The following is a 26,963-nucleotide window of genomic DNA, read 5'->3' on the forward strand; positions in this document are numbered from 1 at the left end:
GTATTGAACTCACTCTATCACTTGTAACTTGAATTCTAATAGGTCTTTAAATAAAAAAACCTGGAGCCAGATATTGGGGTAAATGCTGAAAGATCAAAGAGACTAAAAAAGAATGAGTCACTGCCACATCTTAGCTCTAGGACTGAAAAGGCTTCAGTTCCTGTCTCCTCACACCTTATATACCTTTCTCCACCCAGTCATCACTTCCTTCTTAGTGTGTTTCCCAAGCAAAGGCATGAGATCTCAAGTGCTGGGATTAAAGGTGTGTGCCACCACTGCCTGGCTCTATTTCTCTCCTAGACTGAATCAATCTCATGTAGTCCAGGGTGGCTTTGAACTCATAGAGATCCAGACATATCTCTTCCTTCCAAGTGCTAGGATTAAAGGTGTGTGCCACCACTGCCTGACCTCTGTGTTTAATCTAGTGGCTTGTTCTGTTCTGATCTTCAGGCAAATTTTATTTGGGTACACAATACATCACCACACGCTGTCTCTCATTTGTGTTCACTAGTCTTTGTTTTATCCATTTAGGTGTGCAGCCTTAGGTAATATGTATTTCTGATAGTTACATCCTCTTGTATAATCAATCTTTTTAGTCTCAGGCAATCTTCTCTGGCTCTTGTAAAGTTTCTGAGCTGAAGTTTATCCGGGCAGGTATAATGCACTCCTTTTCCTCTTTTGGTTGTCTCTTGTCTGGGATGTTTCTTCCATTCTTTCACCTTCAGCCCATGTCTCTGGTCAGACAGCTTACAGTGGGATCTTGTTTTTAATTCATTCAGCCAGTGAGTTTTAGTTGGGGAATTTAATCCTTTCAACATTATTATTAGTAGATAAGGACTTACTATTGTCATTTGCTTCTTTGTCACTTTTCCTTTGGGGTTTGCTAGTGGTCTGTAATGCTAACTTTAAAAAAAATTTATTTCTCACTGAGCATGGTGACACAGGCCTTTAATCCCAGCACTCGGGAGGCAGAGGTAGGTGGATCTCTGTGAATTCTAGGCCAAGCTGGTCTACAAAGTGAGGTCCAGGACAGCTAGGGCTACACAGGGAAACCCCGTCTGGAAAAACAAAACAAAAAAATTATTTCTCTTCCTATTTGGCTCTGTTGTCCTTTTTGTTTAGTGTTTATATAATGTTTATGTAAAACATCCCATACTTAGTTTACCGCCAATGCTGGTAATTCCTATTACAGTTATGTTCCTCTGTATATTATGGATACTTTAATCAATCATTACAGCTTTAGTTATTCTTACTGCTTTGACTTTTAGCCTTCATACTACAAGCACGTATGATTTGGGGACCACCATCATTGTAATGGAATAGTTTGGATTTGTACCAGTGGGTTTCTTGCATTTATATATATCCATGATAGTAATTGTCATTCCTCACCTCTTGAAGAATTCTGAAGTATTTCTTGCAAGGGACTTCTAGTGGCAATCAAAGATTTTCCTCAGTGCCCTGCCCCCATTGTTTGAAAGGTTTTGTCTTTCATTTTGGAAGTATAGCTTTTCTGGGTATAGTATTCTTGGCTGATATCATTGTTGTTGTTGTTAATTCTTAAGCTTGTTGGATATGCTATCGAGTCTTCCCTGATTTACAATGTCTTCTGAAAAATTCAGTAAATGCTATTGAGATTCCCTTTTCTTTTCCTCCTTTTAAAATTCTTCTTGTCACTTAGCTGTTAATTTTTAAAAAGTGTATAAGTGCTTTGCTTGTACGTATGTATGTACACCATGCATCTGATGCTTGTGGAGTTTGTAAGAGGGTGTTGGATCCCTTGGAACTGGAGCTACCGATGATTGTAAGCTATTGTGTGGGTACTGGGAATAAAACCTGGGACCTCTGCAAGAGCAACAGATGCTCTTAACTACTGAGCCATCTTCCCAGTCCCTTAAGAGTTTAGTTTTAGTGTGCTTTGGGGATGACATCTCTGGGCTAACTCTATTTGGGAGAACTGCCCTTCTCATGGATTTGGATGTTTATGCTCTTCACTAGACACAGAGAAATTTCAGGAATTATTTTTATTAAGTAAGCTTTCTATCCTTTTCTCCATTTTTCTTCTTCTGTCAATCCCATAATGCAAAGCTTTGTTCACTGACCAGTACCCGTAATTCCATAGGCTGTCTTTACTCCTTTTTCCTCTTTTTCTTTCCCCTACTCTGAGTTATTTTGAAATACTTAGATTCAGATTCACAGATTTGTTTTTCTTTTGTTTGATCCTCTCTGGGGGATGCCATGTACATTATACTGATAAAGTGTCATGTGCTATTTGAGTTCTCTGTGAGAAGCTGGGTGGGGTGTAGAAACAGGACCACACCCCATCTCATTTCAGACCCAAGCATATTTGTCCGCAAGTATATCCCGAGACCTTCTGTTGGTGGCTGGGCTGGCCTCCCCAGAGCAGCTCAAGAGTAAAAGCCTTGTGCCCTTGAGGATAGCTACAAAGGGAATGTTTCCAACAGACCCCCAGTTCCTTTTGTTTATCCCATGATATAAAATGTGCCTCCAGTGGGGAGAAGCTGGAAGTCCAGCCATGTGCTGCTGAGCCATGGAGTGAAAACTCAATCAGAAATTTCAGCTGGTTGCCTCAGTTTCTCTAGCTGGTTTGTGCTGGATGTTCTGAGCGCTTGATTAGATGATGTTCTCTTCAACTGTTGCTCTTTGTTCTTTTACTTGGAAGTCTCACTCCTCTGCCCTAGACTGTATCTGTTGGGAACTCCAGCCAGCTGCCTTTAGGGACTTCCTCTGTGATTTCTGCTGGCTGTTTTAAGCAACTGTCTTGATGATGTTTATCTATCTATATCTATCTATCCATCCATCTATCTATCTATCTATCTATCTATCTATCTATCTATCTACCATCTATCTGCCTGTCATCTCTATATATTATTCTATCATCCATCTCTCATCCATCAGTCATTTTTTATACTTATTATTTTATTTCATTTTATTAGATACTTAACAGACTCACTCATTCAAAATAGAAAACACAGCCATCACAAATCACTCTCTAGCCCATTCAGAACGTTACCAAAGCTCTCATTTGCCTTTTAAAATTTTCTTGATTAAGATTTCAGCTCCAAGACTTCTGTTTGGTTCTTGTTAATGATCACTGTCTGTGGAATTTCTCACACAAATTGTGAATTGTTTCTTGGTTTCATTAAATTAGTTATTTGTACTCTCTTATATCTTTCCAAGTTTCCTCAAGAGCACTATTTGAAATTCCTTTTTAGGTAAAGTGTGAATTCCATGTGTTGCTGAATTATTGTTTTTCTTAATTGGTATCTTGTTTCTTTGCTTTTTCATGACTTTTGTGGCTCTGTGTTTCTGCTGGCTGTCTACATACTAGGGCTACCATTTCCAAATCTAACAATATGAATTTCACAGGAAGAAACATACACCTGTGTATGGGTCTGTGGGTGCTGGTTTGCAGACTGCAATAGCTCAGGTTGGGTGTGAGTGCCATCATGCATGTATAGACTTGTACACTGTCTTCATGTGTGAATAGTAGTGATGGACTATCAGTGATCTAGGCTGCATGAATCTGTGGCAGTGGTGGTCAGTACAATGTGGTGACTACATAGACTTTTAGGGGCATGTTTGCTTCTGTCTTCTTGCAATGGGGCGTAGCAGCTGAGGGTGTCTCTTCTGGTGTAGCTCACACAGCATCACAGCAGCATTGCAATCTGTGGCATAGTTTGCTCAGAGTGGATTTGGAGCCAGACACCTGTGAGTTACAAAACTCTTGCAGTTCTTGGAAGTTGAAGTACAGTCTCTTGCTTTAAGGTACATAATGGATCCAGTGTTCCAACAAAGTTAAAGTTTTTTTTTTCCCCTCTGAGGCATCCTTTAATAGCTCAGATACAAGGAGCTGAGATGTAGCTGTAATTTTAGATACAAGATATATCAACAATTTGGGACCTGGAATCAGAAGGATAGAGTGGCACCACAAACTCTGGGATATGAGGACCCAATCATTGGTGGCCTTGGACACTTAAATGGTATGGCATAGTGGTAACCCAAGCTCTGTGGTACCAGGTATAGCAGCATCAAGGAACCAGGATGGCAAGATGCCTCTGTGACATGGTACCCAGGATGTGGGGAATAACACAACGGTATTGTAGAAATGCTTTGCCCTGGGAGGCATAAACAAATGTCTACCCCATCCTTATAAGGTTCCAACAACAAACCACAGTGTATTCCTCCAAATTCCAACTCGGGCAACCCAATAAAAACCTTACTAACAGAGTACAGGTATGGGGCTACTTACAGGAGTGTGGGTGACTCCAAAACAGTCATACCACAAAATTCTTATCCAAGCATGGATGACCATTTCCTCATAGCTGCATAATCAAAGTCCCCTCTTCAATTAACCTTCCACAGCTTGTATATTGTAGCACCTTCAAGACTGTGAGGCCACATACAATTCAGACAGAATTACATACACTAGCCAGGAGATATAGAAAAGAATAGCCAGAGCCTCAGGTGAATGTCCAATGACATTTCCTACACCCTCCTCCTATCAGCCATCCCTAGAGGAGCTGATGCTCTGTGCCACCTTCCGTGGCCCATGGTGTTACCATGGTAAACCATGCGATACTGAAACCTTCTTAGAGACACACTATTCCACTCCTCTAGCACCTCTGCCTACCTTCAGGGATCCAGAGACCCCCAACCTTTCCAGTTGCATTTTCTGGGTAGTGCAGGCATGATGCTTCATTCACAAGGAATCAGAACTTTGAACTGTATGCTCCACTCCCAAGACAGAGCAGGCATAGTGCCCCACCTGTCTGGAACTGGCCCGGTCCCACAGTCTCAGTTGCTAAGGTGTTCTGTCTCTCTGGGTAGTGGGTTAATCATTTGATGCACAGCAGAATCCACAGGGCACAGCAACATCATCTTCAGCAGATCTGCTGTGAGTACCTGCAGAAGACCCTCAGTGTCAGGCTTCTCTACTCTAGGGATGGCTCAGCAGGGAGGACTTTAGATGGTTTCAGAGTCAGAGGACCACTGGTCTTCTAATTACAAAGGCTGTGGGGACCAATGCTTTTGATGGGGACGATTCTGGGGGTTCTCTTGTTCAAAGCTTCCTAAATGTTCGTTTGTTTTACTCCTTAGCCATATAGACACAAAATACTATACAAATCAAATATTTGCTGATAATACGTCATAAAGAAGTTTATTTTAGAACAATTTTTGTCCTATCTGTAATTTCCCTATTCATTAGAGATGAAAGCAAAGCTGCACCCCAATGAAAAGTATGTTCTTGTTGATTTTTACACACAGAATTAAACCCTGGCTGAGTATTTGACACTGTGAGACACATGTGAGCATCTTCAATGCATTTTGGAGTTGGTTGATATCTTGGCTTTATAATAGTCAATGCTGAGAATACTGCCTGCTATAAGGATGTAATATGGAATTGCAGTATAGTTAAAGCTATTTCAGAAGTTGTTGGAAATTATGACCTAGTCCCAAGTCAAAATTCATTTAAAAAGGAAACTCATCAACTCAACCAGCAACTTTTAAAACTCAAACATTCTAATATAATCCAAAATATGCTAATTTGATACTTACATGATGAGGAATGACAATAGGAAAATATGTCTTTGTATTTCGTAGTTAAATCATCCAGTGTCCATCACAGCAGACATGATTATGTGCAGTAAAAACACTGAAATTTATAGCCTGTGACAGTCTGGAATCTGAGCTGAGGTGTAGGCTGCAGGGGGCGATAGTGTGCACATGCTGTGTGCTCAGAGCAAGGCTGCAGTGAAGCCTTGGGATCCAACACGGGCGAGTGCTGCCGGAAATATCTTGAATTCATTATGCATTTGATTTTGACTTAGTCATTGCAGGGGTCCGAAACCTGTTATTATTATCAAAGTCTCCATGGCCCCATTTCTTCAACAACTCCATCTGAAGTCATGAACTACCATCTAAGAAGGTCAGTTTTTCTTTCTCTCTTCCTCATAGCGAGATGTGTTTTTCCTGCTTTCCCAGTGTGTCTGGCTGGAGGATGACAAGATGGGGTGTGTGTGGGGGTATGTGTGGGGGTGCACAGACATTTCCCTCCCTGGCTATGCAGCAATCCAGCTGCTTGGGCTCTCTAGTAGTTCTGCATTGTCAGCTTTCTGGTGCTCTACCATTACTGTATCAAAATTCAGTTGTTTGGGGATTTAAGGAAGGGATGATGCTAGAAGTTTGTCAACAATCTTGCTGAACTCTGAATCTGCAGGCTCCATGGTGCTCTGATTTCTATGAATTCAAAGACAGTTGAAACAAAACAGTATCAGTTTGTTTCAGCTAGAGATGGGCCAAAGACTTGTGCTGTGAGCCTTCTGACTGAGGCCCATAGTCCCCGGTTCTCCACTTTCCTGGGCTGAGAGGCAGCAGCTGAGGAAGCTGAGAATTGAGAGTCAGTAACCTCACCGAGTGTGGCACACACTTTAACTCTCTATAGAGTTATCAGCTCCTTTCCCCTTCCTTGTCTGTCAGACATACAATACACACAGAGACATGTGCACAAACACAGACACACACCACACATGTAAACAGATACACACCCACACAGAGATACACTACACACACAGACACAGGGCACACACTCACACACAGACACACACAGACATATGCACATACACAGACACACACCACACATATAAACAGATACACACCCACGCAGAGATACACTACACACACACACAAGACAACACACACACACACACACACACACACACACACACACGACACCACACACACACACACTGTCTTCTTCTGGGGTACCAGAGAATGCTATATCAAAAGCAGGAGGCTGACTTCTGGCTCAGCTATCTCTGGGTCACTCCTGCCTGCTCCTCAAGTGTGTGGTTTTCTCAGGTGCCCTGTTAATCCCTGCTTCCTGGCCTTCCTCTCTCTTCCCTTTTCCCTGATGTGAAAACATCCCAGAACATTTGCATATTTGGCTGTAGTCAGGGGTTTTGGACAGGCTTTAGTGACTGACGACTGACGGCGGCGTTGGAATCATTCTTTCCCCCTTCTTACTAATCCCACAGCCAGGGCCTGCCAGTGGGGGTGGGGTGGAATTTCACCAGTGCCCCCGAGAGGGAGCGAATCGATAGCTCTGTCGCCGTTTCCATCTGTCAGGGTGACATGCCAACTGGCTAATGCTGAATTATTGATACTCCTTCCCAAAGCGAGTTAACCAAACAATCCAAAAATCAGTGAAAAGGGGGTGGTCAGTCGCAAATGAGGTTAAATCCATTTTGTCACAGGAACAAGGGGCTGATGGCTGCCTCCGAGGCAAATCTGCTTGATTTATGTTGTTGCTGAGAGGCCCTCGGTGCCACAAAGGGAAACAAAACACAGCACAACAGAACAACAAAATTAGCCTTTCTGTCAAAGAGGCTTCACATCGCGCGTCGTGGGGGCCACCTGGCACCTTCCCTTGGACCCCCAGCAGTGAGATTCCTATGGAAATAATTAGAAAGGAAGTTCCGTCATAGTAAGGAGCATTAAGGTTCCTTGTATGGCTAGGATTCTTCTTTGACTTTGACCTTCGATTTTGAAGGTTATGGCTGGGAATAGAACGCCTCAGTGGCAAAATTCCCACTCTAGATTTCCTGTTGGGTGTTGGGATTGTAGTACAATTAATGAATCTTGAGACATGACAAGCTGCTGATCTTACTGAGTGGTTTCTTGGGAGATCACGGGCTTAGTCAGTCTCGTAAAGTCTACCCATCGGGGAGCATATTATTGTTATTCACTGGATAAACAGCTGCTTTAATTTAAAACATAGAGGTACCAAGAGGGCCTTGTCCTGAAATCACGGATGCTCCAGGCTGCCAGGGGCAGTAATTAGATGGGAAAGCTGTACATTCTCACTAATTTGGATGGACCTTTTATTCAAGTGCCTGCTAAGATGTGTGCACAGAGCAGAATGGGTAAAGGGTTGACTTTCACAAATTTTAAGGATTCCACCGCATCCCACCTGCCGATCTTTTTCCATCCATCTTTCCCCAAACCCAGTGAAGTGTTAAAACATGGGTCTGCAGCACCATCTAGTGGACAGGAGAGGGGGGGCAATGCAGACATGACTGGCTCTCATGCTTGAAAGCGAAATTTGGGGCATGGCCCAACCCTCTTGCTCACTGTGGGGTATGCTGGACCCATTCTGGACAAAAAGAAGCATGCATCTGATACAGGAACTGCTGCTGTGGTGTGTGGCCAGAGCATCCATTACTGGAGCAGGCAGAGTCGAGAGACTGACTCTACAGGAGCGATCATCGATCAGCGCGTTTTGATCAGTGGGGAAATCAGTTATTAATCAACAAAGAGCTATTGATTTCCCGGTGCCATCTCAGCCAGAAAGCAGAGTGTCCGCTCTTACGATTAACAACCAGTGTACTGGGAAGTTAACCACCAGCAACCATGTCCCTGGCTTCAGCAAGCAGATCATTAGAAGTGGGAGACCCTGAGCTCTCAGAGGGATGGCTAGATGAGACCAAGGAATTTTAAACAACGCATGGAACTCATTTGCATTCTGCAGCTCAAAATGAGGGTAGTCATTAATTCTCTTTTCATAAGAAACATCTGAAAGCTGCATACTTATATACCATGAGAGTTCTTTTGTTTAAGTAGAAATGTAATTATTGAAGCCGAGAGGGAAATCAATAATTGACGAATGTTTATCAAGTGATTTCGAGAGCCAGGCACTCCTCAAGGGGGGCAGACATTCAGTTGCTGTCCTTTGGTTTGTAGGAGATGCTTGGTGTCATCTGGTATTGAAACCCGGAACCAAAGTTTATCTAATTATATAAATACATGTTAACGTTACATTAAAATACAGTAAGGCCTGAAGAATGTTTCCGAAGAGAGACATACTACCCAAACATACTCAGTTTAGTTGTTGGCTTCCTTGTCCCATTTTGTTTTAATGGGATTATTTTTACTGATGTCATTAATTATGTGGACCTTCAGTGTGATTTTCTTATGAGAAGTGTCCTTGAACCCAGCAATTTTAGAATAATGACTATACAGTCCTTTAGGACTTGAACCGAGGCCAGGTTTCTAAAAGCTTATTCCATGAGGTCCAGTCAAGGGTGGAAATGATGTTGAATGATGCCTTCCTAGATTTTATACTCTATTCATTCAAGATTGGCTATTCAACCAATTGGCTCTAGAAAAAGGTTGACATCTTTTGGGAAACTGGCGAATTGGGGGAAGAAGGAAAAAAAAATAGTCCCGCCCCTTATGGCAGAGACTTGAATCCAGGCTCTTCCCATAGCTATGCTCCTTAAATGCTTCATCACTGAGGTACATGCCAAGCCCTAACTTTGTTTACCTAGTGTATCCGTAGGGCTACGAAAAAACAAACAAGCAAATAAACACCGAGTAACAACAACTCTAAACATTTAAATTTTCTTATTATAAAATCTTCCTACTTCTGTGCAGCTTTCAAATGAAACACACATATCTGAGGATTCAAAGTTACTATTATTCAAAAAACAACATCTACATATGAGAGATGTCCTGGCTAGTTTCATGTCAACTTGACACAATCTAGAGTCATCTTTGAGGAAGGAACTTCAATTGAGAAAATGCTCCCATAAGATAGGGCTATAGTCAGGCCTTGCAGGGCATTTTCCTAGTTAGTGATTGATGGGTGGTACCCACTGTGGGTGGGTACACCCCAGAGCTAGTGGTCCTGAGTTCTATTGGAAAGCCGGCTGAGCAAACCACGACCAACAAGTCAGTGAACAGCATCCCTTCATGGGTTCTGCATCAGCTCCTGCCTCCAGATTCCTGCCTGGTTTGAATGCCTGCCATAGCCTCCCTCAATGGGTTGTGATTCAGGATATGTAAGCCAAATAGAACTTTTCCTACCCAAGTTGCTTTTGATCGCCGTCCTATGCAGACCTGTCTGGGAGACCTGGGATTTGAGGATCTTAAAGAATGGGACGGACTACAGTCTAATGCTGTAGACAACCTTACTTCAGGTTCAGTGTACTTCTTTACATGAATGTAACAGAGAAAGCAACGATCCAAGGTATCTTGGATCTGAGTTAAGAAAAACATGATCAGAAGAACATGTAAATAAATGCCAGTAAGCACATACTAAATATTGACAGAGTAGCCCCTTCCCACAACTTTCCCAAGATGGACCAGTTCAAACACAATTACCTGGCATGCACTATAGATTATATCTGGGAGAACATGAAAGTGAAGCAGGAGGCTGTATCCAGGCTCAGGGCACACTGACCAGATTGGGTTCTATAGCTGTGTTCTGACATCCAACAAGAGTAAACATGTCTCATAAATTGAATGTGAATGTTTAACACAAGAAGCATGGAATCACGTCCAAGAACAATCCAGGGCACAGAATGCACCTGAGGTAAAAGGCAAAGCCTCTGCCTTTTTCCCCGGAGCCTCTCTCCCAGTTTCCCAAGGCATTGTTCACATCATTCTTTTGACTGTGTTTCAAAGCAGTCGTTGACTCCCATAACAGTTACGCCATTATTGCACCAATGGGTACCTCTCACCTGTGAGGTTCTTATCATAGTCCACAGCTGTGTAAGATGATTGACAGCTTTTCTCCCCGGCAGGGCAGTGTGCATAGCATCTTCTGGCACTGGGAAGGCTGGGCTGTAGGAAGGAAGCAGCAAGCACCCCTCAATCCTGATTTGCCTTTGAAATTACACTTGTATCAAGCTCTCGAGTGACACTAAGCGGTGCTGGCCTCTGCCACACTGAGTTGCAAGCTGCTAAAGTCTCTTTCCATCCCATGGTTGAAGTAATGGAAGCCAGACAGAGACTACTGCCTCTGTCAGTTGTTACAGAGTTAGTTGACTGCTCTGTCTTTACTTACAGTTTCTAATGATCATCACTTGGACCACTAGAGTACCATCCTGATTGCTTTAAATCTTTTAAGTTTCTTTTATGATAATGCTGTGCTGATGAGGCCAATGGTGCCACTGTGCATTATGACATCCTGGCCCTGCATGACAGCTTTTCTAGTCAGAGGAGACTTCAGGGGCTACTTGGGTCTTGAGAGTAACCAATTTGACTAAAATTACAAATGTAAACATTTTCCGTCATTGGGTGATCTCCGTGTCTTTCTTGGGGTCCTGTTTTCCAGGTAGCCTCACTGGTGGGTGATGGGGAGGAGGGGACTGGACCTGCCTGGACTGAGTCTATCAGGTCGATCTCAGTCCTCGAGGGAGACCTTGATCTGGAGGAGGTGGGAATGGGGGTGGGCTGGGGGGAAGGGGAGGGGGCAGGAAGGGGGAGAACAAGGAAATCTGTGGCTGTTATGTAGAACTGAATAGTATTGTAAAATAAAATAAAATAAAATAAAACAAATGTAAACATTTTCCAATCCTGACTCTGAACACTGAACCTTCTATTCCATGTTGTCAGCCTGTTCATCTGTATTTAGACTAATATCACAGTGTGAGATTACTGTGGCTTTATACTGGATTTACAGGTTAGTAGTTCTTCAGTCTTATTTTTTTCAGGATTATTTGGCTATCCTCTACTGCTGAAACTCTCTGGACCTGAACCTTTCTTTGTGGAAGGGGCTTAAATTTTAAATTTAGTTTGTTTAAAAGATAAAAGGATATTCATATTTTATCACTTAATATAATTTTAATTTTTAGGATTTTAAAAAACCTTTTATTGATTTTTTTCTTACAATATTTCGATCATGTTCTTCCACTCTCCTAATTCCTCCCAGATTCCCCCCTACCTCTTGAGACATGATGTTACTATATAGTTCAGGCTGGCCTTGAACTTGGGGTAACCCCTCAATTTTTGGATTGCTGGGGTTAAAAGCATGCACAGTTATACCTGGCTTTCATATTTTAAAAATAAGCTTTTCTTGAAATTCGGTAATTTGTCTAATTTAATGCCACAGTTATTTATTGTACCCCCTTATCCTTTTCTTAGCAATCCATTGCTTCAGTGAACAGTCTGTGGCTGTAATTTTGGGGGCTGGTAATTTATATTTTCTTTATGGATCGACCTTACTAGGCATCTATACATTTTGCTAATCTAAAAGGAATGTCATTTTCTGCACTAATGTAGTCTTTTTACACTGTTGTTTATGTATTGGTACCTGCTTTCTGTTTACTTATTTCCTTCTGTTCGCTTTGTGTTTAATATGCGTTTCTTCTTCTAGGTTTTTAGGGTGAAAGCTGAGATTACTAACTCTAATAAGACATTTTATGTTTTGGATATAAGCAAATGAAGCTATAAATTCTTCTCTCAGGACTGCCTTGACTGTATCCCATGCATTTTTATATATGCTGTTTTCATATTTGTTCAGGCCAAAAAAAAAAAAAAACCTTTCCAAATTTATCTTCTTATTTCTCACATTGATGTGTTACTTATTAATTCATTTAATTTCTCTCCCTTTGGGCTCTGAACTTTGCTCCACTAGGCAATCTTGGTAAGCCTCGTGCACTTGTGATGTTTTATGCATTTACTTAGGGGAAAAAATGTCTAAGCTAATACTTTGGGGATAATTATAAAGATGCTTGTTCAGTTTAAATGAGGTACTGTAGATGGAGAAGTTGCTGTATATTCAATATCATGATCTATTTAACAAGTAGTTTCTCAGACTAGCCTCACTGGTAGAGGTGAAAGGGCTGTTCCTGCTAATTTTACTATAAAATGTTGTCAGCTGGGCGGTGGTGGCGCTCGCCTTTAATCCCAGCACTCGGGAGGCAGAGCCAGGTGGATCTCTGTGAGTTTGAGGCCAACCTGGGCTACCAAGTGAGTTCCAGGAAAGACGCAAAGCTGCACAGAGAAACCCTGTCTCGAAAAATCAAAAAAAAAAAAAAAAAAATGTTGTCAAAATGCTAGGGCTTACATTGCACGGTACTCTTGAAAAGTGTTTTTGTTGTGGAATATTTGTTTAACTAAGCAAAGATGTGTTGCTGTTTTACCTTGCCTGCCTAAGGCACCTGATTGGTCTAATAAAATGCTGAATGGCCAATTGTGAGGGAGGAGGTATAGGTGGGACTTCTGGGCAGGGAGAAGAAGTAGGAGGAGGAATTTAGGCTTGGGAGAAAAGAAGAAAGAAAAAGAGACTCCAGAGAGATGCCAGGGGCCAGCCAGCCAGACACGGAGGAAGCAGGAGAGTAGGACATACAGAATGAAAGAAAGGTAAAAAGCCCTGAGGCAAAACATAGATGAAGAGAAACAGGTTTAAATTAAGTTAAAAGAGCTAGTGGGACCATGTTCCACTTAGGCTTTTTTTTTTTTAATTGTTGTGAAGAGACATCATGACCACAGCAACTCTTACAAAGAAAACATTTAAATGAGGTGGCTCGCTTACAGTTTCAGAGGTTCAGTCTATTATCACCACTATGGGGAGCATGGCAGCATGCAGGCAGATGTGGTGCTGGCTATATCTTAACAAGAAGGTAGCAGGAAGTAGACTGTCACACTGACTGTCTACTGACTGAATCTTGAGAAAAGAGACCTCAGAGCCTGCCTCCATAGTGACACACTTCCTCCAACAAGACCACATCCACTCCAACAAGGCCATGCCTCCTAATAGTGTCACTCTCTTTGGCGGCCATTTTCTTTCAAACCACCACAGACCAGCCTAAGCTAAGGCTGAGCATTCATAATTAATAATAAGTCTCCATGTCTTTATTTAGAAGCTGGTTGGCTGCCCAAAGAAAATTCCATATAGAGGTTTTTGTGGTTCAAATCATGGGCATGCTACCAATTTTAGCACTGTTTTATAAAGACATGGGGACACATATTCTAGTAACTTGGGAGATTTAGGCTTTAACTTCCTTCTTCCAATAAAAAGAAATCCTGGTATGATTAGGACAAACCAGAGTCCTGATGACCTGTGATGTCCAGTCCAATAAGAAGAATAGCTCCAATGCAGCCTATGTTCTGGGGAAAGGACACGCAGCTTGAATAAGCTTCTCAAATTGCCCATTTTGTGAACCTTCTGATAATTTGAAGAGGCAGTTATCTAAAGCGGAGATGCCTAGTAGGGGATGTCTGAAGGCCTTGCCTGGAGGAGTCTCCTTTAAATGTGTCTACTGGGATTCTGGGGAAAAAAAAGTAAGGATGACTGACAAGGAGTGTGTGAGTTACCTTGAAGTTTACCAAGCAACCAAAACAACAGCTAATCTGGACAATGACTAACATTTATTGAGCAGTTTCTGTGCATTAGGAGAAGTCTGTCTTGCCTTTTGTATTTAAATCACACAAAGGCCATATGCTAAATACTTTTTAACCAACCCTCTACACTTGCCTCAACTCACTCCCAAGGACATATTTGTACTCCAAAGAGCTTATCAAACACAGGGAAACTTGACTTTCCATTGTGAGCATCTAGTGGCTTTCAGTAATAGAGCCAACTTTACACTGTCGGCGACTGGAAGTCAAATGCATTTTGAAAAGCTCTCAGTGGACACATCACAATGATTGAAACACGTTCTTCCCATCATGTGCTCTCTAGTACTCCACAAAACAAATGATGCAGAGAAACCCAGACATTTTGACAAGCTTCATTTTGACAATGGGAGCCAACAGCACTCCCAAATCCCCTCTGTTTTTCCACCGAATGCTAATCCCAGAATTTATCAGTTTGAATAGATTCCCTGAAGAGTAACTCTCCACTTAAGCATTCACTCTCAATTCTTCAGGGGAAATTTCCATGGCCTGCGTTAATAATCATAAGAATCCAGAAGCAGTGTTACTCAGAGCAGGCAGAAGACTGTCCTGTTCGCTCACACAGAGACAAGTTGTTAACGAACTGATAAGTAGGACCTTGAAACATAATCAAAATTTACAACATACTCCTTGTTTTTTAGACATGTTTTCAACGGATGACTCTAATAATGTCCCCAGAAGCATTTACTGTGATACTAAGGGACAAGAAAAATACTGGTGAGGAATAAGTGGCTATGCAGAGTTTCTCCTTTAATAGTGGGCTGGATGCAGGGCAGGCTTCTTGGACATGTGACATGCGCAGGAGCACAGGGCCTATGCTCAGATGGGCCCCACGATAGATTTAAAGTGTGCCTGTCATCCACACGAACCCTTGATAATTTTATTGTTTAACTTGCTTTTTGTAAATTAAGATTGAGGAAATGAAAGAAGCGTGCAGCTGAGCCGAGATAATGAGCATGTCACCGTTCCTTTCCATCTATTTCCATGTAGTGTTTACGATGGGCCCTAGGCATTGGATTTTAGTGGATTGGCATACCTGGGGTTTTCTCAAGGTAATGAAAGTAAGAATCTCTCTTCTGTCTCTCTCTGTCTCTGTGTATCTACCTACCTATAACCTATCTTATTTATCATATTTATGTATGCATCATATCAATTAGCTCTATCATCTATCTATCTATCTATCTATCTATCTATCTATCTATCTATCTACTTATCTATCCATCCATCTATTCACCTTTAAGTGTCCAGAGTCATTGGGAAAACACTGAATAAGAATGAACAATGAATCAAAAAAGTATCAGTACTAACGCTCCTAAAAAGCCATGTTTTCCATTTGAACCATTGTATGTGTGAGTGGTGGGGAGGGCAGTGGCTTTCTTAGCGATATGAATGAACAAGGATCCCAGACATGTTATTTCTCATTCATGCCACTTTTCTGTATTCATCAACCACTTAGAGATATTAACGAAATAAAGAAAGGGAGAAGCAGGGCAGTCCACATTTCCTTTTCCTTTCAGCCTGTCTTTCCTTGTCAATAAGCTGAAGGCAAAGAGTGTTGGCAAAAATGAGAGCATATTAGAAAGTGAAATGAAACAGTCAATTCTGTGTGGTATTTCCATCATCCTGGATAGAATAAAATATATTTGTGTGCATGGGCTTAAAAATATGAATTGTATAGTATCACAATTTTTGTGAGTTAAATGCATTTAATATGCAATACAGAGATGAGTTTTAAAATTTATGCTGATAATTTAAAATCGGAATATTTCTCTACTTAGACTGCCGTTCCACAGCAAATGTAAATCAGGACAAGTTGTGGGAGCTGCAGAGGACAGAGCTGTGCTTCTTTACATATCTTTCCTATGGGCCCTGTATTTTGACCAAGGGACCTTGGTATTCTTGCATTGGGTCCAATGAATTGAGTAACAGGCCCAGATGGTGTAAACCAGATCTGTTCACTCAGCTAGCAATGGTCAAGCTTCTTTCTTTGCTTTTCTTTCCACCCTGCTACTCCAGGTTTTTCTGTTTGACCACACTTAGCTGTGAGGTTGCCTCTGCCTTAATCTGGAAGCAAAGGCGAGCTTTCTGATGATGACAGAAGTGATTGATGCTCGTGTGCAGGGTCAAACCACCCTGTTTCCACTTTTCACCTTTTTTGAGTAAGAGCATCCAGCCCTCCTGGACCCTTCTAGTTACAGACCTAATGTCCACAGTCACATGTGTGTGTGATATTTCTTACAACCCTCCTGCCTGTCTTTGAGAAGCAATATAAACTGTGATTCTCTACTGACCCCTGATTTTAGGGTTTTGGGTTTACCATAAGCAATGATTGCTTTATTTGTGAAATATTACTTTAAAAACAGGTCATATACCCACATGTACAAAATTAACAAAAGACACAAAAGAGTTTAGAATGAAAAGTAAAACTAGCCCTTGCCTATAGTTCCCTTTTACTCATCCCTGTAGGAAGTTGAACGTACATGATCTCCAGCAGCACTCTGAGAGTAGAATGGTAACTTCACAAACAACCCCAATGGATGATTGATGGCATCATGAGATGAATAGTCAGCCCCCAAACAAATGCCCCTTAAACTCCCACGCTTCAGGAACTAAGGAACCAAACACAGTGTGGCCTCCACTAGGTTATTGGTTACTGCAGGGAGTGAGTGAAGACCTGAGTGAGTGTGTGTTGTTGACATGGGCACAGCACACCCAGGACTCCAACACCTCAGACCCGTAGGAGTGACAAAGCCTTCCTGGGCGAGGCTCAGAGGGATGGCACAGCCTTCTTCTAGTCCCTGTCCAGATCTTAATAGCGTGTGAAGAAAATATTCACCACAGCTACCCACCCACCCCCATCCCCTACAGAGACGTGGTTAGCTATGGAGGCTAGCTAACCCTGCCTCCTTGTTCAGCTGTCTGAATAACCCCATGTTGCATGAATCCTAAATGATCTTATAATAAAACCTAGAGCCAGATATTGGGGTAAATGCTGACAGATCAGAGAAACAAAGGAACAGGCTACAGCCACTTCTCACCTCACCAACTCCTCAGCTGCCTCTGTCTCCACAAATCCTCAGACTGAATGTTCCTGAGTCCTCAGTCGAAAAGGCTTATATGCCTTTCTCTGCCCAACCATTTCACTTCCCATTTTAGCCTTCCTAGTGCTGGGATTAGTGGCATGTGTGCTTCCTGAATACTGAGGTTAAAGGTGTGTGCCACCACTGCCTGACTCTGTTTCTCTCCTAGACTGGATCAATCTCATGCAGCCCAGTGTGGCCTTGAACTCGCAGAGATCCAGATGGATCTCTGCCTCCCAAGTGCTTGGATTAAAGGTGTGTGCTACCACTGCCTGACCTCTATGTTCAATTCTGTAACTGGCTCTGTCCTCTGATCTTCAGCAAGCTTTATTTCTTAGATTACAAATATCACCACAACCCTGCTTCCCCATTCATCTGTAAATGATAAACGTGTTGAACTTCAGGGACGCTGAGGCTTCTCTATCCAAGGCCTAGCCCACCCAAACCCAGCTCTTCTTTGTAGCCATGTGTTGCCGGATATTTGATCACACTGTGAACCCCGAGATTGCTTTAACTAAATAAAATCAACCGTGGGCCAAGGGGCAGAGCCAGAAACTAATTGACAGGAAGTAGCCATAGAGAGTTAGAGGGAGTCCAGAAAGTGGATCGAGAAATGCAGAAGCAATAGTGAGGAGGGACTTTTGAGTTTGGAGGCTGTTTTGGTTTGGGAATGGAGAAGGGAAGGAAGCTCTCTTTCTGGGTCGCTGGCTAAGGAGAAAGGTCAACTGGTTGCCTCTTGGCTTCTCTGAGCTAGCAGGTTTTCACCCCAGTCTCTGACTCCCGAGTCTTTATTGGTAAAATAGAAGGATGGAGACTTAGTTAAAGACTACATTTGGCTGCAGAGGCAGAGGCGGGACCGGGCAGAAGTCCCGGCAGGCCTTGGCCTGAGCCGCGGGGCAGTGAGTGCAGGGCCAAAGTCAGCAGCTGATGCAGCAGTGGATTCAGGTGCAGCCGCTGTATGTACAGATGATAAAACAACATTCACGTGTTTGCCGTTTCTTCATTCCCTTGATGCCCCACTTAGGTCACTCTCTGAAGCTGTGCAGAGTGACGTAGATGGTGATAAGAGGACTAGGGATTAGTTGAGGACAACAGAGGAATAGTAGAGGAAGGAAAGCAAGTAGAAGGTGGAGAACTGAGATTCTTTTAGGGTCATTAGGGCTTAAAGATTAGGAAAGTTATTGAGAATTGTGAAGTATATGGGGGTGCTGGAGATGTGGCTCAGTGGTTTCCCTAGCTAGGCTTTTATGTCAACTTGACACAAGCCCAAGTCAGTCATCTGGGTCCTTGAAACTTAAGGCCTGCTGGTTGTCTGAGTGGGGGTGATCAGCTGACTCTGGGTATCTTGCTTGTGGTCTATGCTGGTGCTGAGCCCTTCTTGGGCAAGTGTCTGATGCCTACCAGAGCGGCCGCACTTTCGCAGCTGCCCTTCTTGTGTACCAGGGGCCTCTGCTGGCCAAAGTTAGCATTGCAGTCTCTCAGCCGGACCAGTTTTCTCACCTCCCCAACTCCTCCAGTGTGGCTGGGAGTGTAGGAAGAAACCACAGCACTGAGAACTGTCTAGGCAGGGAGGGAGCCTGGCACTGTATTTTTTAACATATATTCTTAGGCTATAATATAATTGCGTCATTTTCTCTTTCTTTCCTCCAAACCCTTTCATGCACCCCCTTGCTCTCTTTCAAACCCATTCTTTTTCCCCTTAATTGTTGTTACATATGTATGCATGTGTGTATTTCTACATATGTACAACCTGCCCAGTCTGTATAATGCTACCTGTATGTATATGTATAAGGCTGACCATTCTTACTGGATAATCAAACCACCGCCACTTCGATAAACAGTCTTAGAATCACTAACTGCATTCTCAATATTTGTCTTTATGCCCACAGAGAAGCGTAATCCTCACCCTCATCAAGGACACTTCTCTTTGAAATGAATTTAACCTCAGAAAAACCACACCCACTCAAAATGCAGAGCTGGGGAGTCTGATCCCAATTGTATACACCTGTAACACAGCTCTTATACCTAAGGCCCAGGGATCATCGTGGAAGAAGGGAGGAGAAAAACTGTAAGAGAAGCAGCGACAGGAAGTTTGCTGTGGGACCGTGTCTCCTAGACATGGAAGAAGCTACACCCATGACGTCTTACCAACCTGACTGCCTAAACATGACCTAAATAGGGACCACGCATGTGGACGGGGGCAGTTCACAAGGCCTCCAGTCTACACAGAGAACCCCAGGCACCCAAGGAATGCTGAGAGCTGACACTGCGTTTTTAAGATCTCCTGAGAATGAATCACATGCTGAGGGGATGCACCTGTGGGGGTGCAGTCGCCCATTCCGTGTGTTCTGCTCTAGAACAGTGAGTGGCAGATGGGCAGCTCCAGAGGTTGACCCACCTGCTGACCTCAGGCTCGTGGCTGTCAAACCCAGGGTTATTCTCAGTTGATGAGATCTGCACCCAGCCATGACAGCATGTCCTCTGGCATGTCACTATCTGAGCTGAGACCTCTGCTCTCTGCACTTTCTCATTGGTCAATATTCTGTCCACCTGCTTTCCACCACGGCCTCGGGGGATGCTTCCCATCCTAGGATTGTGGGGGGTTAAATTCAGGCCCCCTGGACTTGTGGCTGTTTCCTGATTTTAGTTCCTCTGTGCATCTCAGTTCTAAACCATAGGTTCCCTTCAGAATGGCGCTTTACCCAACTCCCTCTGAGTCATACAGAGCACCAAAGCAGGATTCTTCCCCACGGAAATCCTTCTGCTAGAGGAAGAGCTGTCTTCAAATCAACAACAAACAACATCACACACAAAACCAAACACCTGCCTCCTGGCAATCAGATTTGAGGGTTGTTGATCTGGGCTTACTCTGGGGACAGGACCCTCAGTCTCTCCTCACTAAGACCACCCTCCTTGTGTTTCAGGTGAGGCACCTGCTTGCCCCTCCTCCACAGCCAAGCCGCAGGGGTAGGGCTCATCACATTTGCCCTGTGTTCAGCCTGGCTGGCGCACTCCTCTTCATCTGCCTTTTTCTCCGCAGCTTGCAGGAATCCTGTTGTTACCTTTGAGAATCCCCAAAGTCCGGACTCTCTTCGGAATACAGCCCATCTTTCTTTTATTGCAACTTCCCCTTTAATGGGTCTGTGGAGGCAATTTCTTGTTAGCCATCTCATTTGGGATTTGGGTTTTCATTTTTTAAGGTAGAAGGAATGTCCTCACTGTACTCTTGTGGATTGTTTATACTGCTGGCATCCTTTCCAGCTGTATGGCTTCATCTTTCCACTGCCATTGTGGTTATTTTCTGCAGATGGTGCTTAATTTTAAATTTGTCTAATACACCAGACTTGAACTTTGTACCTGTTGTGGTTACTTCTGAAATCCCATCCCTGCCCAGATATAAAAGGCAGAGTCTCCCTTTACTTTCTCAAATCTTTCTAAAATGGGATTTATAGTTCTGCCTTCTGTGTATTTAATCTGATTGGAATTGCATTTTCATATAAAATGGGGAAGGAATCCAATGTCATGTGTGTTTTATGGATGACTAATTGGCCCATTACTTCTTTACTGTGCAGTTTATTAAACATTTTCTCCTGTCCCCACTGATCTGGCATTCTGTTTCTGTGGTGAGTCCAGTTGTCTCATACATGTCTGCTCTAGGCTCTCAGTTCCCTCTAGTGACCAACTTGTCTGTACTTGCTCCAATTCTATCCCTTCTTAACTTTAGCCTAATTAATATTATTTCATAATGAATCTTCATATCTTGTGGAACTAATTCCCCCAACCATTCTTCTTTTAAAGGTTTGATTTTCCATATAAATTTGAGGGTTGTCTAAGTCTTAGGCAAATGCTAGTTAGAGTGTGATCCTAATTGAAATTTGGCAATTGGTAAAGAAGACTTAAAAATATTGTCTTCCTATGTAAATCCTTTATGATTTGAAATAAAATTATATAATTTCCTTCCCAGTGGCCTTTTGCCTGTTTAGGTTTTATGTATACAATTTTATCTTTGTTGCTATTAAAAATGATGTCATTAGAAAGCATTTCTATTATTGTCCATGAAGTGAAAAGCTATGGACTTTTTAATATTGCCTTAGAGCTTTGTATGTTACATTTTTCTGTGTTTTTTTGTGAAGAGAATGGTACTATTTAGAAGAAATGATAAATTTGTTTCTTTCCAGTGTCTCTCATAAATGTTGAATGAAAGGATGACAATGAGTGTCCATGTCTTCCTCCTTCTTTCTCCCTACTTTCTTTCTTTCTTTCTTTCCTTTCTTTCTTTCTCTCTTTCTTTCTTTCTTTCTTTCTTTCTTTCTTTCTTTCTTTCTTTCTTTCTTCCTTCCTTCCTTCCTTCCTTCCTTCCTTCCTTCCTTCCTTCCTTCCTTCCTTTCTCTCCTCTTCTCTCTCTCCTCCTCCTCCTCCTCCTCCTCCTCCTCCTTCTTCTCTCTTTCTTTCTCAAGAGTGGTATCTCAGGCTGTCCTTAAACTCACTATTTAGTTAAACATGACCTTGAACTTCAGATCCTTCTGCCTCTATCACCAGAGTGAGGAGATTACAGGCATGCACCACCATGTTTAGTTTATGTAGTGCTAGGACTAGAACCCAGGTCTTCATCCATACTATGTCAGCTAAGCTACAACTCCTTGTTCTCAAACCTAAAGATAATTATTTCAATATTCCAGGACAAAGTTTCCTTTTGTGTATTATAGGAATAGACATGTTTAGCTTTGACGCTATGACTAAATATTGGAAATAAATCTGCTTTAAAAGGAGGAGAGCTTTACCTTACCTTCTCATTTCTAAAACATTTCCAGGTCAGTTGTTTACATCATTTTGGACCTGTGGTGAAGCAGACCATGATGTTAGGGAGTGTGCTGTAGCGGAGAGTGCTCTCTCATGTCAGCTGCAAGCAGAGGAGGCAGAATGGGGCCAGAACACCCATGCTGCCTCTTTTAAGACTTATTTTTATTTTTATGTATGTGTGTGTGTCTGTGTGAATCTATGCCATATGTATTCAGGTGCCAACAGAGGCTAGAAGAAGGTGTCAGGTCCTCTGGAGTGGCTGGGTACTGGGAACTGAACTCACATTCTCTGGCATAGTGGTCATTGCTCACAATCACCATGTAACCCTCCAGGACCCGCATGTCCCCTTTAAAGGCAGGCGTTCAGAGGAGATCCTATTCCTCGGCTGGGCCTCATTTGGTAAAGGTTCTGTTTCTTCCTACTAGCACCACAGACTGTGGCCATGACTTTGGTATGTGTTTTCTATTATTTTGTCAAAACAAACCTATATATTAATCTTCCCTATCTCCAATCATCTCCATTCTTTCCTTTTTATATCTCCTACTGTTGTTGACCTTACATTGTGTACACCTTTACATATATTACTAACTGTATAACTATGCTTACTAATTCAATATGCTGTTTTCATTCTGACCCGTAAAAGATCAGGTGTTCCCTGTGCTATAAGCTCTCCCATCATTTCTTGCTCTTTTCCTCCTCAATTTTATTTATTGCATCATGAAAACTGTGTATATTTCAGCATTTGAAGTCTCTTCCTCATGGTCTCTGTTTTGTTTTAGGTTCGCTCTGAGAAATGAGCTTAAGGCTTTCAGCCAGCCTGTCCTTTGGAGCCTGGGCATCAGCTCTGGTGAGCCCAAGTGTGTCTTGTAGTAGCTTTTTCACTTGAACAATTATTTGAGGGGTATGAACTCTTGGAACCATGTACTCTCAATCCTATTTCATGAGCAGACTTATACATACATTTATGGCTTATCTGCAGGATTCTTTATCCATAACCACATTCTGGAATTTTCTTTGTGCCAAGTATGGTTGAAGTAATCTCCTGAAACCACCTCTTTTCTGTATCCTTCCTCTTATTCTGACCAAGGGACCAGGGACTGTGGATTTTGCCTCTTGGAGAGTGCCGTTTACTTCAGAGAATTGTGTCTGTCTCTGGATTGAGCCTGTTAGCATCTTCCAGCCTCACTGCCCCTGACAGCGCTTCCTTGAAAACTACAGATAGAGTTTGTATTCCTGTCTCTCATACTCCTTATTGCCTTCAAATGATATTTTGGAGGAGAGGGAAGAGCTGCCATTTCTACTACTTGGTCATTTAAAAGCTTTGTAACGGGCCTTTCATTTGTCATTGGGATGATTAGATCCTGGGCCTACCTTCTACTCCATCCACTCTCCGGGCTTGTCTTCACTGTTCTAGGTCAAGAGCAGTAGTATCCCTGCCTAGGCTGCCAACACTTCCTGCTGGATGGAACAAGGAGTACTGGCAAGTGACGAAAAGAAAAGAAAATGCACCAGTACTTTTATATACCCTTGGGAGAGCCCAGCTAGTCACTGTAATATTCCCGTGGGATTGAAATTACCATACTTTTGTATCTAGCAGCAGAGTTTGCTGCTTTATGTTGGAGAGCTGTGCATCGCTCCCCACCCCAGTTCCTACCTTCTGTCACCTAGAAACTCACTCTCCAGTAATTTCCTACATTCAGTGTCACATCCTAGTTGCAACCTTTATAATAGATTCTCTAGTCATTTTCTCATGTGGGTGTCTGTGGATTCTTTTGTGAACTGATATTGGCACATTCGAGTCTATTTCTTCTGGATGTAACCACAGTCTACATTTACAAGGATAGCCATGGGTTGCCCAGCTCTAGAAGCCAGCTCGGGGCAATAACAAGGTCACTGGCCAGGCTGGTGGGAGACTAGGCCATGTTTATACATACATGGACTTCGAATACAAGCTTTTATTTCTGCTGTTTATGTGTGTTAAGGCAGACTAAGAAAGGAAGGAACACAGGGTATGTTTCTCACATGAATGAGTGCCGAGACATAGTGCTGATGAACACAGGCTCTGGGACCAAATGTCTGAGTCAAACCAACTAAAATATGGTCTTGAGCAAGTTCTTAATTCCCATGTGCCTTGTTTTTTTCTCCCAATGTTCTTCTGATTGAGCTATGCAGGCATTCCTGGTTTCTTTCTCTGTTAGAAGGGAAGAGAAACTAATATAACCACCTCCTAAAGTCTTTTTGAGGAATGTAGCCATACATAAAGTACTTGATAAAATACATATTGCTGTTATTATAGGGTTAAATATCATATTTTTGAATGAAACATTAATGAGGCAGGTCCAGTTCTTGGTATGGAGACTCAAGGACCTTGCCTGGGTGGGATACATATACAAATTTTGTTACATAGATATAAGGACAGAGCAGCTTTTGTGGCTGATGGGCTACGAGGAGGGGATCACAGCTCCAGGTGACTTTTCCTTGCCAGCCAGTCTCTGAAGGTATGGACAGCCTACAAAGAAAGCTGGACTTGCTTCCGTGATTGGCGGGACTCTTGCCTTTCACATCTGATTTCCACTCATTTTCCTCACTGTCCTTTTTAATCCTATGAGAGGTGCTTCAGCATTATCATTCCACAAATGTGACTTCTGCAGCAAAGCAGCTTTGCCATGGCTGTGCTGCTTGTAAGTCATGGAAACCGGGCTCAGACCCAAATTTTCCCTCAGTTCTGTGTCCATTTTACTGAAGTGGAGTGATAGGGAGGTTGTTCACCCCAGTCTCTAAGACATGCTGGGTGTTTCTCAAATGTCAGCGTCTGTAACGCTAACTCCCGGAAGCAGAGACTCCCAGACCCAGAGCTTCTAAGGCTTGGAAAAGAGGCAAAGAATTGGCAACTCTCCTAGGATTCCTGTCTGAGAGCCTCACTGCTTTTGGCCGCTGTTCCTTTAAGGTGTCTTGTGTCATGATCTCACTTCTGTTTCATCCTGTCAGGTGATTCAGTTAGATAGCCCAGGGAACTTCACTTTTGTGGAACCCAGAATCAGCAAAACAATCCCTGTCCCTATGGAGTTCATAGACAGAAGTGAGATGTGGACAGTTTCATGGCCAGTTCCACACAGGGGGAAAAGATTGTCATTGATCTGGAGAACACCCCATCTCAGTCCTGTCTTCCTATGTTTCTGTTTGTATTGAGTTTGGCACAAACTTGTCATGAGCACAATCTAGAGATGGCTTTTCTATTATGCTCTTGAAGATCTCAGATTAGACCCAGGAATAGATTACATATAAATCCCATAAACTCGGCCCAGAAACTACATGTCTACATTTGCAATATTTATTCCTTCCTTGGCATATGCCCACACTCTTCCTTTACTACCATAAAGAAAACTAAGTTTTCCCACAGTCATTTCATATGATAATAAGATATGCTCAAGTCAGTGACTTGTTGAAGCTGGAGAGACAACTCACTGGTTATGAGCCCTCCCTGTGCAGTTCCCTGACTTGAGTTCAGTTCCCAGCACCTACACAGAGCAGCTCACAACCACCTGTAACTCTAGCTCTTGGGATCTGATGCTTCTGGACTTACATGTATATCACCCCCCCCCCAATAATTAAAAATAATACAAATATACCTTAAAAATACTGGTGACTTGTTACCTACTGGGTGCATTTGCTCACCTGTATCACTTAGTTCTCAATGCGACTAAGTGATGTAAGTCTAGAATCTTTGCCCGATTTGTGGAGTGGAGGCAGAGGTTCAGGGACATTCCGGGGTGACCATTCCAACCCATCTGGTGGGAAGCAAGTCCCATCATCCTCTGACCCCCATTCTAGTTCTTTCTGCAGCACTGCTCAGCAGCACAAACCACCAAAGTCTGGGCAAAGCTGTAAAGGCGGAAATGCCTGGTTAGGGCTGCCGCCACACAAATATGAGAATCCAGCTGTATTTTTTGTGGCATCACTGATCAATGACCTGCTCTGCCCAGTCCTTTAAAACTGTGTTTTGAATATTGATGGCGGTGAGCTAAGCAAATTACAGGGCAGAGAGCAGCCAATACGCTGGGCCCATTAACCATGAACAAAATGACGGCTATTGAAATCTGTTTACGGGTCTTGCAGAGGCACACGCAGATGGAGAAAAGGAGACCAATACCAGCAACTTACGTTAGCCATCCATCAAGAAAACTCACCTCAGGCAGACTGTGGTTTCTACCAGGGAGAGATTAAATGTCAGTGCCTCTTCTATCATTTTTTTTTTCCCTTTTCTTACCCGTTTTGACCTCCTTTTCATAGCATGGTAGTTAGTAGTTATTTGTGGCTTTAAAAAAGCAAGTGAATTTTTTCTCGTTTTATATGCTCATTTTTATTTGGATACATAAAGTATGCATGCTAGGTTTATGGGAGCTATGTGGAAATGCTAGAGATAAAGCAAGATGTTGTGAACTGATTTGCAACGCAGTTACTCAGTGGGAAGATTCTTTGGTGTATTTACTTACTTAGATTTTTATTACACTTATTGTGTGCATGAGCGTTTTTTACACACATAGGTGTGTGCCACACTGCGCACATGGAGGTCAGGGAAGAGCTTGCAGGAGCCAGTTCCCTTCTTCCCACCATGTAGGAGCCAGGGCTTGAACTCAGGTCATCAACACCTTTATTCCTTGTTGGCTGAGCCATCTCACCAACCTTCTTTGGAGTACTTAAAGGTACAGTCAGCCCTCAGCCAGATGTGGTGGTACTCATCTTTAATCCTAGCACTCTGGCAGCAGAGCCAGGTGGATCTTTGAGTTAGAAGCCAGCCTGGGCTACAAAGTGAGTTCTGAGACAGCCAGGGCTATACAGAGACACCCTGTCTCAGCAAACTGATCAGATAGATAGATAGAT

The sequence above is a fragment of the Peromyscus leucopus genome, chromosome 16_21 (genome assembly GCF_004664715.2).
Source record: "Peromyscus leucopus breed LL Stock chromosome 16_21, UCI_PerLeu_2.1, whole genome shotgun sequence".
Classification (NCBI taxonomy): Eukaryota; Metazoa; Chordata; class Mammalia; order Rodentia; family Cricetidae; genus Peromyscus; species Peromyscus leucopus.